The sequence below is a fragment of the Ambystoma mexicanum genome, chromosome 1p, assembly GCF_040938575.1.
Source record: "Ambystoma mexicanum isolate Mex_15411 chromosome 1p, UKY_AmexF1_1, whole genome shotgun sequence".
Lineage (NCBI taxonomy): Eukaryota > Metazoa > Chordata > Amphibia > Caudata > Ambystomatidae > Ambystoma > Ambystoma mexicanum.
Genome location: NC_090921.1, coordinates 698,970,849 through 698,985,817, shown reverse-complemented (window position 1 = coordinate 698,985,817; position 14,969 = coordinate 698,970,849).

The window sequence follows — 14,969 nt, the reverse complement described above, 5'->3', positions numbered from 1 at the left end:
GAAATGATAACACATCAAACCACTGATGCAAGTAGCGCGGCTATTGATACACCCGATCCAAAAGTTGCAGTGACTATTGAAGATCATTCTGAAAGCAATCATTTAAGTGAAGTCCAACTATTAACCTGCAACCCCTTACGAATCAATAATTCACTGATTGCTGTGCCGGTGAAAGACCAGAATAAAAATGAAGCTACTGTACCCCCACCCAAAGGAGGTTTAAACGCTTTTGGTATCTTCACTGGGTCTGCAAAACTGATTGCTTCCACGTCTCATATCAAACGGTGTGAAATGAATACAAAAGCTCCTAGTAATAAACAAATACTGAATAAGAGGAAATCAAATATGGGTAAATCTTGAATGAAAACCAAACAGTTTGTCAGGAATCTTTCGACTCCACAAAAGCTAGGTCTCTTTTCTTGCCGTCCGTTGAATGCTCAGCAGGCTGACCCCGAAATTGTGACATCAAGCGTACTAACGACGAAAGAAATTCCTAAACCAAACGTTGTGGAAAAACCAAATCCAAACAAAAGATGAAGAATCGAGTTGGACTCTGGTTCACAGAAGAATGATTTAAGTGTCACTGATTTATGTGATCTATCCACATACTCAGTGGAATCTGATGAATTGATGCTGCCATTACAGGATGATGAAATTTCACGTCCTGTTATAAAGAATACTCAAGGCTTGAAACAAATTCACCAAGCCCAAAAAGCGAGAGTTCGTGTCCCAAACAATGCAATAATGAGTGCGATCTCAAGCTCTCCATGTGAGACATCAGTAAGCCAAAAACAGACGATGGACGAGGATAGCGCTCAAAAAACAAGATTGATCTCAACAAAGCTAAATCCCAAGATGACGGCGGCTCAATGGAAAAAACAAAAGTTATTAAAACTGAAATAGCCACTGACTTTGCAACCGATACAGAAACACAAGTCTTGGAAAAACAGACTTGAGAACATTTTCTCAGATGAGAATTCGGTCAATCTAAATAGTAGAAATGTGATGTGTCTGCTACATAATTTACCATCTTTAAGAACTATAACCTCAAACGATATTGCCATTGTGGAATACATCACCGAGGACTCTTTGGATAAGGTTTATCTGCACATAAACTCCCAGGCAGTTGAAAATGCATTAATTACAGCAAAAGACGAACTTTGGTCGTATGGTTTCGATTTGACATTAGAATCTAAACAAATCGAAAAAACAAGTGTAAAAGGAGTGCTACAAGACCGTGAGCCAACTCATGAGCAGAGACGAGAAGCTCTTAGGAAGCAATTCAACATAAAAGAGGGAACAGTTGCTGGTCAAAAAGGCCACCTCAAATCTGTTTTACAAAATTCTTCACATAGAGCTTAGCTATCGCAAAATATCAGGGATGATGTAAATGTCCTAATATCATGGAATACTAGAGGTTTTCGACATCTGTTTCAGAACTGTGAAGCATCTTTGGAAAATAATTTCGCAGTATGTCTTCAGAAGACGTAGTTGCGGGAGGTGCCTTCAAGGGATGGATATTCCATGATTTTGAATCCAGCTGGGAAAAATCAGCTTGGTCGGCCTTTTTCCGGGCTATTGACCATGATAAATAATGCAAACGGATGGGAGATTCTGCAGTCCTTTTCCCCAAATCTGTTTGTGCAGGGAACAATTCTGCAGAATAAAATTGGACCTAGCACTCCATCTAAACATCTGCTTTTGATCAACACATATTGGAATACAGGGATGATCTCTTCACGTCATTTCATACAATCATTAACAAAACTAATTGACGATAGTACGGAACTGTATCCTGAGATACAAGTGATCTTGTGCGGCGACTTGAATTTCTCGTGGTTCAATGACCACAGGACTATGATAAAACATAAGTATCAAATAAATAACTCCTGTAGAGGCAACCAATTTCAACCAGCAATGATTGCCAGAAATTGTCAGATGTTGAACGGCCGAATAAAAGGAGATAGTCCTCCGAACTATACATGGCAGCATGATGGCAGTAAAAAAATCATTGATTACTTCTGGGCCTCAAATATAATGTCAAATGAGATCGTGTATCTGAAGATCTTGAATTCGACGCTTAGCGATCATAACCTGCTTGAATTAACCTTGAAGGCGCTTCCGACAACAACTGAGGAATTATTTACTTAGCCTGTGGAAGTAAATCAAACAGGTAACCGACTCAAAATAAATAATAATCAATTGAGGATGATAAATGAAAAGATGTCTTCAGATGATATTGCGGTAAAAGAGAAATTAAACTACACTGCTATGTTGGCAGACTTTCAAAGAAAGTATAATCATCCAAACAGCTGCACATACATAAAGAAATACAAATTTAGTGTACTGGTGTCTAAAAAAAAAAAACAATTGCAACGAGATTGAAGAAAATTGAAAAAAGGCTCAGATCCAAATAAGCTAACGCAAATGAAACACCTTAAGATGATGTACCGCAACTGGTTGAAATGTTTTATATCGATGAGAGATCAAGAGTGCGGAGAGAGAATTCTAAAGTTAATCATTTGTCATCAGACAAAAGAATTATGGAATATAATAAACAACAGAGCCATATTCCAGAAAGCAAAGTCTCATCATGGCATATCAAAGGCTAGTTGGCATCAACACTTTGTAAAGGTCTTTAACACCAATGAAAACCAAAAGATTGATGAAATGCCCGTACCCCCCATTCTTGGAACGTAATCGAATCCAAAGAGGACATAATAACAGCGATTAAACACCTAAAAAAACTCTAGAGCTGCTGGACCTGATGGTCTCACCAATGTGATGCTAAAAGCAAATAATGAGCACTGGGCAACCTTTATTTATCATTTGTTTCGAGCGATAGCTATCACAAAGTTGATTCCTGAATCTTGGAACTCTGCCATCATAGTTCCTATCTTCAAAAAAGGCAGTCGGGATGATCCAATACATTATCGTCCGATTGCCCTATTGGACATCGTAGGTAAGGTATTTGCAACTTTCTTACAGCAGAAGCTGTCAAAGTGGGCCACTATTTCAGGTCATTTCGATATCCGTCAGACAGGTTTCACCAAGGGTGTTGGAACAGAAGTGAACTTGACTGTATTTAATCTGCTGAAATTAGAAGCCTTACAACTAGGCAAAAATGTGTTTATCGCATTCATAGACATGGAACAAGCGTTTGATTCACTCGACCGATTAAAATTGTGGGAAAAATTGAAGAACTAGTTGTGTCCGCTTGAATTATTGCAGCCAATAATGGCCCTTCATAAAGAAACTTCGATCAGAGTGCGAATAAATGAAGCTGGTGAGCTCACTGATGAGATAATGACCAATAATGGAGTAAACAGGGATGCCCCCTGGCTGCCCTTCTTTTCAAATTATTCATATCATATGTTTCTGAAGCTTTTCTTCAGGTACGATGTTTTCCTCCAAAGATAAACAGCTATAGTATCAGCTGGACAATTTATGCCGACGATATTGTCTTAATGGACTCAACACCAATTGGCCTTCAAAGAATCCTAGTGGCTTTAAAAAAGTATTTAAGCGATAATTCCATCCAAATTAATGCAGAGAAGACTACGATAATGTCTATTGGAAATACCGCCAAAAGAATAATTAAAAACTTCAGTTGGAAACTCGCCGATGTGCACTTACAACACGTCCCAACAGTTTGATATCTAGGCATCCAATTTAATATATTAATTAATATTTAGAGAACATGAATGGATGTCCGATTTAAAACAACTTATGGTGACTTTTTCGTTGCAAGGGGCAAAGCTTCACGCTGAATACGGGAAGTTCACTCTAAAACCTGTATTAATTTTCTATACTCAAAAAGTGATTCCTTCGATCACATTCAGTGCTGAGGCTGGCTGGAACTTAAATTACCATCTGTGGTCAACCCTCGAAGGCTTGTTTTGGAGACGCATTCTTAAGCTTCCAAAAGGTGTCTCAATGATTTCTATAAGGCATGAACTAGGAATGGAATTCATGTACAACATAGTTGTTTGGAAATCGTTGGCTATGCTACGGAAGATGTTGTTAGAAGATCAGGCCCCTGCATACAAAATTCTTTCAGCAGCCTGTCCAAAACAATATCGTGGTATTCTGCAAAAATGCTTTTCTAGACTAAAACTGATCCTTGAATATGCAGATATAAAATGGGAAACACTTATAGCAAGGCCCCAAATCGCTAAGCAGAAACTAAGAAAATGGAATTGGATACAAAACTTAGAACAAAGAAATCTTTTGTCTTCAGCGATTGACTTGTGGCCTTCAGCTAATAGTTTAGATCGACTCCCCAGATATCTCCAAAAATGTCCTTCAAGGATACATCGCAACCAATTTATGAGACTGCGGTTAAATGCTTATAAAACATAGGAGATTCAATGGAGACAAAGAGATACTAACACCGACAATAACCTATGTAGGTTCTGTGAACAATCAGTTGAATCAGTGAAATATCTGATCACAGAGTGTCATAAACTAACGCAGTCAGGAAATCGCTACCTTGGAAACTTTGCTCCTGTAGATGAGGACATGGACAAATGGTGGTATTGGATATTGTCCGGAAATAATGTACCTCTCACACGTGCAGTATGTGATTTCTTGGAAAGTAATCTGAGAGATGAAAAGACTTATCCTCCAGATGTGATTAATGCCCATGATGATGATAAGAAATGTTTTTGATTGTTTTTTTGTTTTTAACCGTGTGCTTTTCTGTGTGAAAAGTTGAAATTCGTATTGTAATTGAAGTTTAAATATAAACTAATTTTTACAATTAAAATAAAAAATAAATTAAAAAAAGATGCTGAGGCTAACATTAAACAGTTACAACTTGAGTGTGAAGTAGTTAATGAGAAAACTCAAACACCAATTAACAATACTTTACTTCCACAAAAGAAAAATGTCTATCTGCGGGCACTAAAAAAAGAATGACCGCCTAGCTGCTCAAACAGAAATAGACAATAAAACTAAAAAATGTAATAAAAAGAAACTAAACAATGAGAAGGAAACCTCCATTGTAACTTTGGAACAGACTAACACGGCATTAATTTGGATGAACTTTCTGCGGAAAGTAAGTTGGCGCTCCAACTTGATCACGGGGTGATCCAAAACCTACCCCCCCTTAGGGAATGCCCATACGCGTCATGATAACATTGATGTAATGGAGCCGACCCAAAAAAGTACACTGAAAAGGAGAGACTGAACTAATTCTAGAAAAACAAAGTGAATTTACCTCCACTCTTACATTGCCTCAACAAACTCAGTTATCAATGTAATATAAACCCATCACGAACAAGAGAACTGATTTCGGCAAGGTGATAAGTGTTAACGATGGGAAAATTCTCATTCCTGGGTCTGATTTGCGATGTCTTAACTCTGAGATGGAAGGGAACTCTGAGGGGAGTCTTGGTTTTGAGGGGGAGGCTTCACTCTCCACAAGCTTTCCCTGTCACTCCTTTAACGCCCTTTCGCTGGCTGATTTGAACCAGGCAAAGTCACCCAGGAAGTATTCCACCAAAGAGAATAGTTTACACCTACATGGTGAATAATTGAACAGCAGATTTGCTATTGAATCTAAATCTAAAGTTGGCTTGCCAAAGGACAAGGTGGTAACAGCACGGGAGGGTGAGGATTCCATCACCCTGAGTGTTTCGATTATTATGGGGTGGCTGAGTAATTCAGAAATTAATGGAGATAAGAGATTGAACCGATCATTTATGCTTCAGGCCTTTCAGAAAATTCCGGCCTTGAGAACTTTATCCACCGAGGATATCGAGTGGATCACAATACCGCCAATCAATAACAATTGGATGGTACTTCAAGTATAATCTGCAATAATCGCGGAATTGGTTTAGAACCTTAGGAGAGAACTTAAAATGATCGGCTTAACCTTATATCCATTTGACTCTATCGAAGAGGCGATTGCTTTTAACGAGATGCCTCTTGAAATCCACTGACCATGCTTCCCGAAACAGCTGTGATAGCCCAACTCGTTGCACTGTCCTCCACAGCAAAGACTGGTCGTGGTTATCTGCGCTGGTGGGCAATTTACAGGGTTTATAGTCATAATCCCGAATTTAGAAATCCCGAAAAAGAAAATCTTGAATAAAAAAGGCCGAAAAAAAAATATCTAATTTTTTTTATGACGTTTTTTGTTCGAAGTGGGGGGATCCCCCCCCTTTTTTTTGTTGTGTTTACTTATTTTAATTATATAACTAGAGCCAAAAAAAAAATATATTAAAATTCGATGTTTTTTTTTTCAGCCTTTTTTATTCGAGATTTTTTTTTTCGGGATTATGACTGACCACCAATTTACAGATATCGGGGAACACGGCTTCCACATAGTAGCAACACTTCGCTGAGGATTGTGTCTTGGAATTAGTGACGTTATGTTGAAATTATGTTGTGTCAGGAAACAATGTGTGAACACCCATTTCAAGTGAAGGGCTTCGCGGCACTTCATGTGGAGGCGCAGCGGGGCTTACATGGGAGGCCCTATGGTGGCCTGGCGATATTTCTTAATACCGACATGACCTTTCTGATTCACAAATTGTATAGATCACAGCCTTTTTTGGCAATTCAGGTGGAAATCAGTGGGTCTGTTAGGTACATCTACCTAACTATATCTCTCTATCACAATTCATTCCAAAACCCGATTGAATCTATGTTTGTGAAAAAGGCAAGAATGTTTGATGAGGTGATGGCTTTGTGGCCGAATTGTAAGATCTTATTGGGAGGTGATTTTAATGCAGAATGTACAATTACTCAGAAGTGTGGGTTATACTCTGACAGCATCTCTAAGACCACGTCCACGAGACGGCGAGGTGAGCAATGGTTTGATTTTTTTGGCCAATTGGGACATTTCTTTATTTCCTTTCAGGCTAGTGGACATATCACGTGGAAGTGGGAGCATATGAACTCTTGCATTGATTACTATATGATTACTTATTCAAGATTGTAGTGAGACTGTAATCATTTATCCGGGCTTTAGAGACCACTCAACGTTAGGACTGTCAAGAGAAGTCATGAGTTGACAGATGAAGAGAGATTTCACACAATGCCTACGGGAAAGTGATCGTCCGGGCATGTCCCTAAGGTGGAGTGGCTACGTATGTGACGAGATGAATTCCCTGATTGAAATCAAACTACATACAATTTGGTCCGATGGACCATTTTACTTGACATTACAATTGAGAGCAAGACAAATTTCTATGATAATGCGTAATGCAATTGAAAAATTGGTAGAAAAGTTTCAAAACTCGAAAAACATCAGGTTCATTCTTACAGTAGACTATTTAAACTGGCTAAAGCAATTAAAAACACTGAGTTAAGACATCTAAGAACAATGTCCCTGGGTAATGTGGAATTCCAGAAACATAAGAAAATAATATGTAATTTATATAGAAATAAATGCAAAAATCATAGACTTTACTTGCATTATATAACCAATCAGGTGATGTTGTTCAAATTGTCTCGCAATGATAGACGCTCCACATGGGCTCTGCTATGTTAAAAAAAAACAAGACCTACCTTAGAACAGACTCTGACTGTATCCCTCCATGTGTCATCAAGAGGAATCCTTCCTTATGGGCTGCATTGCTAAAAGTTCAGTTTGACTACATCTTAGAAACTGCCAGAATCCCTGCCTCTTGGCTGAAATCAATAGTGATCCCGATTTACAAAAAGGGCAAGAAGACTGACCTTGCTAAGTTTAGGCCCATTGCATTGATTGAAGCAGGAGCAAAGGTACTTACAATCTTGCTATTACAAGATCTTCAAGCCCATATTGGTTTTCACAAAAGCTTGTCACGATTCTATATTGGATTTCGTGCCCAAATGGGCACTACCTTAAATGCATCTATTTTGGCCCACCTTCTTGTAAAAACTAAAATCTTTAATACAGGCCCGATTTACATGGCATCAGTTTATCTCTCAGCGGCCTTCGATTGTGTGATCCGAGCAAAACTAGGGAAAAGTTAGAATGTTTGGGTGTTCCTGAATATCTTATTGCCCTGAGAGCAAAATTTCATAACACTTCATATCTGGTCAGGATCAACATTTTGGGTGCTAAAACGCAGCCGATTCCCACGGGGGTGGGGGTTAAACAGGGTTGCAATTTGGCGGCAACCCTGTTTAACCTCTAGCTCTGTGACATCAATGAGATCTAGGCAAAGGAGATCTCCTTTCCCGCAAGGCTGGGCCATTTAAAGATCCATTGGCTCGCCTTTGCGGACGACATCTTAATATTTGACTGTACGCCGTTTGGACTTTAAATAAAGCTCAATATATTTGTGGATTATCTGTTCAACCATAATCTACAATATAATGTCTAAAAAAAAGGTCTTTATATTTGGGAATTTGAAGAGGATAACTCCAGTTATAGAATGGACTATCAATCGCATTTCTATTCCCAAAGCTATGACCCTAAAACATCTAGGTTATGATATTACTGACTTAAATTCCATACAAATGTGGAAGAGTGGGTTCAATGAAAAGGTCACCGTCTTGGCTACGCAAATGCAAATTGTTTATGCTAAGTTTTGTACATTTTGAATGGTCCCGTTGTTTGAATTCTATATGCTAAAAGTGGAAGCGATTATTCTATATGGATTGGACATGCGCCTCTTAAACATTGATAAGGTCCTTGACCAGATACAGGGTGCACTTTTGAAGGGCACCCTGCGCCTGGCCAAGTCACTTCCCAACTCTGTTCTTAGCCAGGAATTGGGGCCGACTTCCTTGTCCACTAGACTCCACTGGCGGTGTTTGACTAACTTATCAAAAATGCTGTATCCTCCACATAATTCATTATATGAAGAGCTGGGACAAATGATTATAGAGAGAAATTCACCATTGGTAGCAAAGTTTTATGACTCCATGGTTAAACTGTTAGATGATTGCGCACTCTCTCCAGCGAATTTAGAATTTCGCTTGCAACATGTGAAGAAATGTTTAGTTTAAAATGATTGGGTGAGAACTTTGGAAGCAATTTCTGCAAGGAGACTGCATTGTGAAGCAGCTTTGTTTACATCTAAGCGGATGCCCCGTAGAATGTATTTGTTGACGTTTCCGTGCGGTTTATTGAGGGATGTCTACCTACAATTTAAGTTAAATCAGTTGTACACTCTAGAAAGAACTATGAAATGGGGTAAAATACCTGTAATTGAGAGGAGTACGAGGTGTCGTTTTTGTAACGATGCAGTTACAGAAAGAAACCTTAAAACATCTTGCAATTTACTGCAAATATTTTGAGAACAAGCGGATAGCATTTTTGGGATGTGACATAGTGGGCTCAACAACGTGTGCTAGAGAATGGTGCGGGATGTCAGTCATGTGGGGTTATTAACACCTTAGCAACAGTTTTGCTAGTGCTTTATGCTGAATTAGAACAAATACATGCTCAAAGCCATCAGTGATACTTGTATCTATCTAAATCTATAAAATAGGATTAGCTTATGAAATTGTAACTAGTAATTGTTTTATGAAGGATTTGTGTTATTCTTATATTAGAGAGAATAGTTTTTAGTTTTTTTGTTAGTGAAGTCGGGGTGTGCTGGTAATACACCGCCTTTACGGTGTCTAAAGAACTGTTTTTTGCTAGTATGTGGTGCTGAGTTAACTGTTTGTAATCAAGAATGATGAATATGTAAAGATTATTTTTATATGTTATATGAATGTTGTAAAAGTTTGTTGAACAAACTAATAATCAACCAAAAAATAAAAAATAAATATATATTTAGCATTGTTGTGCTTACAGGGCTTAAACACGAAGATCTTTGCTATCTGTGGTGCAGTGACAGTGACTTGGGTAAGAGGACATTGGTGGCTATTTTATACATGCATAGATGCACAGACGTGCACGCACACCATATGTGTACTGTGTCCTTGCAAGAACATTAGCCTGTCAGTGTGTGGTATCCAAAGGTGACCCTGTTTTTCTGGGCTGGTGTTAGGCAGAAACCTGTGCAGTTCCCTCTGGGACCACTGCAAAAGATTTAAGACTACAGGATGTTGGCAGTAAACCCAATTGGTAGCAGTCTGTACCACCCAGATTTACATGGTAGCTGTGGCTGAGCAGTCAGACTTCTCTCAAGAAGAGTTAAGCAGTATACAGAGTATTCACAATAGGTCAAAAGAACACAGTAGAACAAGCAAACACTGACCAGAGCTTGGTGTAAAAGAGATATAATTATTTATTTAAAAAACACCATCTAGTTAAACACACTGGCACTAATGTTAAGCAGCTCAGAAACACGGTCACTAAAAGATATACACTCCCTTCAACAATTATTAGACAAGACTTAAGTAAGGCAACACTTATTTTCAGACAGCGGTGAGCGCTTAACGAAGATGGTACTCTAATCAATCGGTTAAAAAGGGAGAGAAAGGCATAGCAAAGATAGAACCAGATCCCAACCCTTTTGGAAGAACACAGTAGGAGAAGAAGGCAGGTTAAAACCGTAAAGTCAAAGTTAACAAGGCCGGACCCACTTTGAGGCTCCGGTCGAAATGTGTCCAAGGTCACACGGTTAAAAGTGCCCAAAAGTCTCGCAATAGTTTCAGAAATAGTTGGATCAACAGAAAGGGACCAGTTAGATGGTCAAGGCGGCCAGCCCAGTCCAGAAGGTTAAGGGATTATTGTTACCTTGTAGCAATCTTTAGAAAGGGAGGCCTGGCGGACACGGTACCTTAAAATGGTGAGAACACTCCAGCGGGGGCAGTTGCTACTGGCAGCGGTGCAAGTCAGTGCTTCATCCGGAGGAAGAGAGGATCTCGTCGGGGAGGAAAGCAGGGGTCCGTTGCACTGCCAGGGAAGAAACCAGCCGCAGAGTTCTCAATTAAAAGGAGCGGTTCTTTTATTTGCGGTCCAGTGGTAAGTGGCTATCCGGTTGCCGGGGTGCTTGGCACAGGCAATTCGACCACAAGACGTACTGGGATGCGAGCAAAGAAGGTAAACTGGTTGTGCCCACCAGTCAGGGGAAGAAGACTCTCCAGCAGGGAGATCTCCTCTGTCGTTGGGAAGTGGTGAGTCGGTTCAGCAGGGCTCCACCGGTGGTGTCGTCGTAGCAGGTCAGCTCAGCTTCTCCCTCGTCGGATTTTCAGGTCCTGTGGCGACTTCTGAAGTTCCAGTCCCAAAAGCCCTGCTTTTATGCAGCACACCCCCATTCACTCAGCCTAGCTGTCAATCAAATATGCTAAGGGGTGAGCCGGCTCACCACTTGGGCCAATCACACAAGAGTGCGACTTGGGTTGCCAAGGCAACTCAGTCCAGGGTGCCTAAACCCCCTCCAACACCCCCTGTGGTACCCAGACAGAGTGGCACCACTTATGGAGGCTTCTGTGGAGAAGCCCGCCAAAAAGTGGAACAAAGGGCTCGACCTTTGGTTTGGAGTTGCAGAGGCGAACACAAACGCCATTTTAGAATCGATTCCTGGCAAAAAATACCAACCGGCGAATTAATATTAAATAAATAAACCGGCGGTATGTTCGAGGCTATGAGAATTAAATAACAATGGGGAAATCCCATAGGGAAATATTCGCGGTCGAATATAAAAAGTAGTATCCACTGACACCAGCCAAAACTCAATCAGGGGGGACGGGGACGTGCCCCATCGACTAACAGACCCCAGGGCAATCGAATTGCCCCGACCAGTACGTCCACAATATGATGGTTTGTACCGGTTTTTGTTAATAATTTGGGACTAGTAAAGCCAATGGTGACTTTACATGCCCTGGGAGACAGTAGTCAGTCCCAGGGTATGGAGTCTATGGTGGGGGGTCACTATGACACCCCGGTGTTACTGCACGGAGGGTGCGGTGTAACACACATAGAAAAAACATATGAGACCCTATGGAGTAAAAGACCCCATAGCCCAGGAAACACATTAACATTCAAAGGAACACCACAAATCATGTCCAAGAGTGGGAGAAAAAGAGTCTCACTCTTGGCAGGAGAAAAAAACAAACTCCAGAAATCCAGCAAAGCTACTGGGGGACTCACTAGGTTAGGAAATTCAGCCTAAACAGAGAATTCTCCCTAACACTCGCGCCCCCCCCCAGACTAAGGGACAGGAGGATTTAATCCACTCCTGGATGAATCTCATACCTCTAGTCGATGACATACATCCTAGAGAGACCATCAGCATTTTGGTGGTGACACCCTGACCTGTGCTCAATGGTGAAATCAAACCCTTGCAGGCAGATTGACCATCTCAGTAGTTTTGGGTTTTCCCCTTTCATTTGCATTAACCATCTCAAGGGTTGGTGGTCAGTCTGAATGACAAAAGTAGAACCATACAAGTATGGCCTAAACTTCTTCAGAGCCCACACAATAGCAGAACACTCTTGTTCAATGGTTGCCCACCTTGTTTCAGGATCCTTCAGTTTTCTACTGATGAAGCAAATGGGGTGCTCCCTACCTTTCCCATCCAGTTGACTGAGGACTGCACCTATTCCTACATTTGAAGCATCTGTCTGCACAATGAAAGTTTGGTGGTAGTCAGGAGCTCTGAGTACTGGGGCTTGGCAAAGAGCCTTTTTCAGGGTTTCAAAGGCCTGATTGCATTCCTCATTCCACCTAACCTTTTTAGGGAATTTAGGAGAGGAGATGACATTCAGTGGAGAAGTGTAACGCTTACCTGACTACCACGGAGGCGCTGGCCTGGTTCGCGCTGCTGTGACCTCTTCTAAGGTGATGCGCAGGGTTCGGAAGACGGACTGGACTGGGCCCCCAAATCTGGCTTGTCTGGCTCGCAGAAGTATCCTTCTGTAGGCGAAAATAGGGGATTAACTGCCTGCGGGGTAATGCAATCTGCCTCCCACTTTCCCCTCTCACCCTCCTCGAAACCCTTCTGTGATTCCTCGTAGCGTCTCACCTTATGGTCTGGAAGGACGAGCTCTCCATCCTGCTTCTGATGCAGGGGCGCGTTGGTTTCCAGTTACTTCACTGGATTTTCGGATTGGTGAGAACCAAACTTGCTTGGCTTCCAGGTAAGTTTTTTGATAAAAGGTTCCCCTTGTGTCCATGAATTATTGTACTAATGCTAGTGTCTTTTTCCCCATAGGGGCCGGGGTACGGAATGCCGGGGAACAGGCACCGACCCGAGATGAGAGGTGAAATCCTTGTAGAAATCAGGTAAGTCTGTAATGAGCGTTTTTTGGTAATATCTTTTCATTCGCTCATTAACGCTGATGTCTCTTTTTCCCCTTAGGGGCCGGGGTCCGGAAATGCCAGGATGCGGCGCGGACCCGAAATTAAGAGGGAATGAATCAACAGGTAAGTCTTAACATGGGGGTTTAGCTTTACTTATTCCCTTCTCTCTCTCACCTTTTGTTCTGGTCTTTTTCTCCCTAGGCGCTGGGGCGTGACTGCGAATCCGGATGATCGCTGCTGAACATGGAGGCGCCCTGTAAAGGTGAGTGGAATGCGGCGCTGCAGCGATCGACGCGATTAGCTTTTAAATAAAAGTCTTCCTTTTCAGGATTGTCGGCGAGATGTCTCCGGGATGCAGATTTAGCAGGTAAGGACTTTTCCTTCTTCTGTTCTCTTCTTCTCTTCCTTTGCAGGTGATCCAGGATGCTGGCAGGCGTGGCAGAAGTCAGGATGCAGGAGCAGACACAGTGAGCGTCCAGCTGCTAGATGCAGAACAACGCGAAGCACGTGTGGCTGTTCGGGTGGGGTTTAAATAGCCTTGGAAGAAGTTCCAGGTATGTATCCTTCCTCCAATCAGGTATGTATCCTTCCCCGACCACGCCCGGATGGTAAATTAGTCCCACAGGTAAAGTAGTTCCTTTCAGGCCTCAAGGAGGCCAGGATCCTGCAGCATGGTCTGCATCAGGTAAGTGCACCCAAGCACTCCCATAATGAGCCTGGCGCCTATGGTGCCAGGACTGATGTCTTTTATGAGCTTGGCACCATAGGCGCCAGGAGACTGTCCAAAGGGCCCCTATATGGGGTTGCTGGGTCCTTCCTTGGGGACTAGATGTCCGCTTTTGGGGACGCAGGGCTTGAACCGGCTCCCCGGGAGCGGGCATCATGACAAGAAGCTATGGTCCCATAGTTCTCTATGAAATTCCTGTAGTACCCAGTGAGGCCTAAGAAGGCTCTCAACTGGGTCTGAGTAGTAGGTGGTGTCCAATTTTGCACAGCTTCAACCTTACTGGGCAAAGGCCTTATTTCTCCACCTCCTACCTCATGTCCAAGGTAGACCACTTTACTCTGTCCAATCTGGCATTTACTCACCTTTATGGTCAGATTGGCCTTTCCAAGAGCCTGCAAAACATATCTCAAGTGGTCCACATGTTCTTCCCAGGAATTGCTGAACATTGCTATGTCATCCAAGTATGCCATGCAGAAGTCCTCCATCCCATTCAGAACCTGGTTCACCATCCTTTGAAATGTAGCAGGTGCATTTTTCAATCCAAAAGGCATAACCTTAAACTGGTATAAGCCAACTGGGGTAGAAAACGCAATTTTCTCCTTGGCATGGTCTGTCAGGGCTATTTGCCAATAGCCTGACGTTAAGTCAAATGTGCTGAGGAACTTGGCTGCACTAAGTCTATCCACCAACTCATCTGTCCTTGGCAAAGGGTGGGCATCAGTCTTAGTGACTTCATTAAGAGCTCTGTAATCCACACAGAATCTAAGTTCTTTAGATCCTGCCTTTGGTACTAACACAACTGGGCTAGACCATGGACTAGTAGAGGGCTCTATTACCCCGAGATCAAGCATCTTGCTGACATCACCTTTGGTGTGGGTTCTTACATTTTCTGACATTCGATATCCTCTGCTTTTGACTGGCAGACAGTCACCAGTGAGTATGTCATGCTGTCCCCAAGGGGCAAGCCTGGTGAAAGTGAGAACAGAGAGGCAAACTGATTTAACATAGATTTGCACTCTTCCTGTTGCTCAGGTGTCAGATTTGAAGAGAGATTTACTCCTTCAATCTTTTCGTCTAAAGGTAAGCATCTGAGGAGATCAG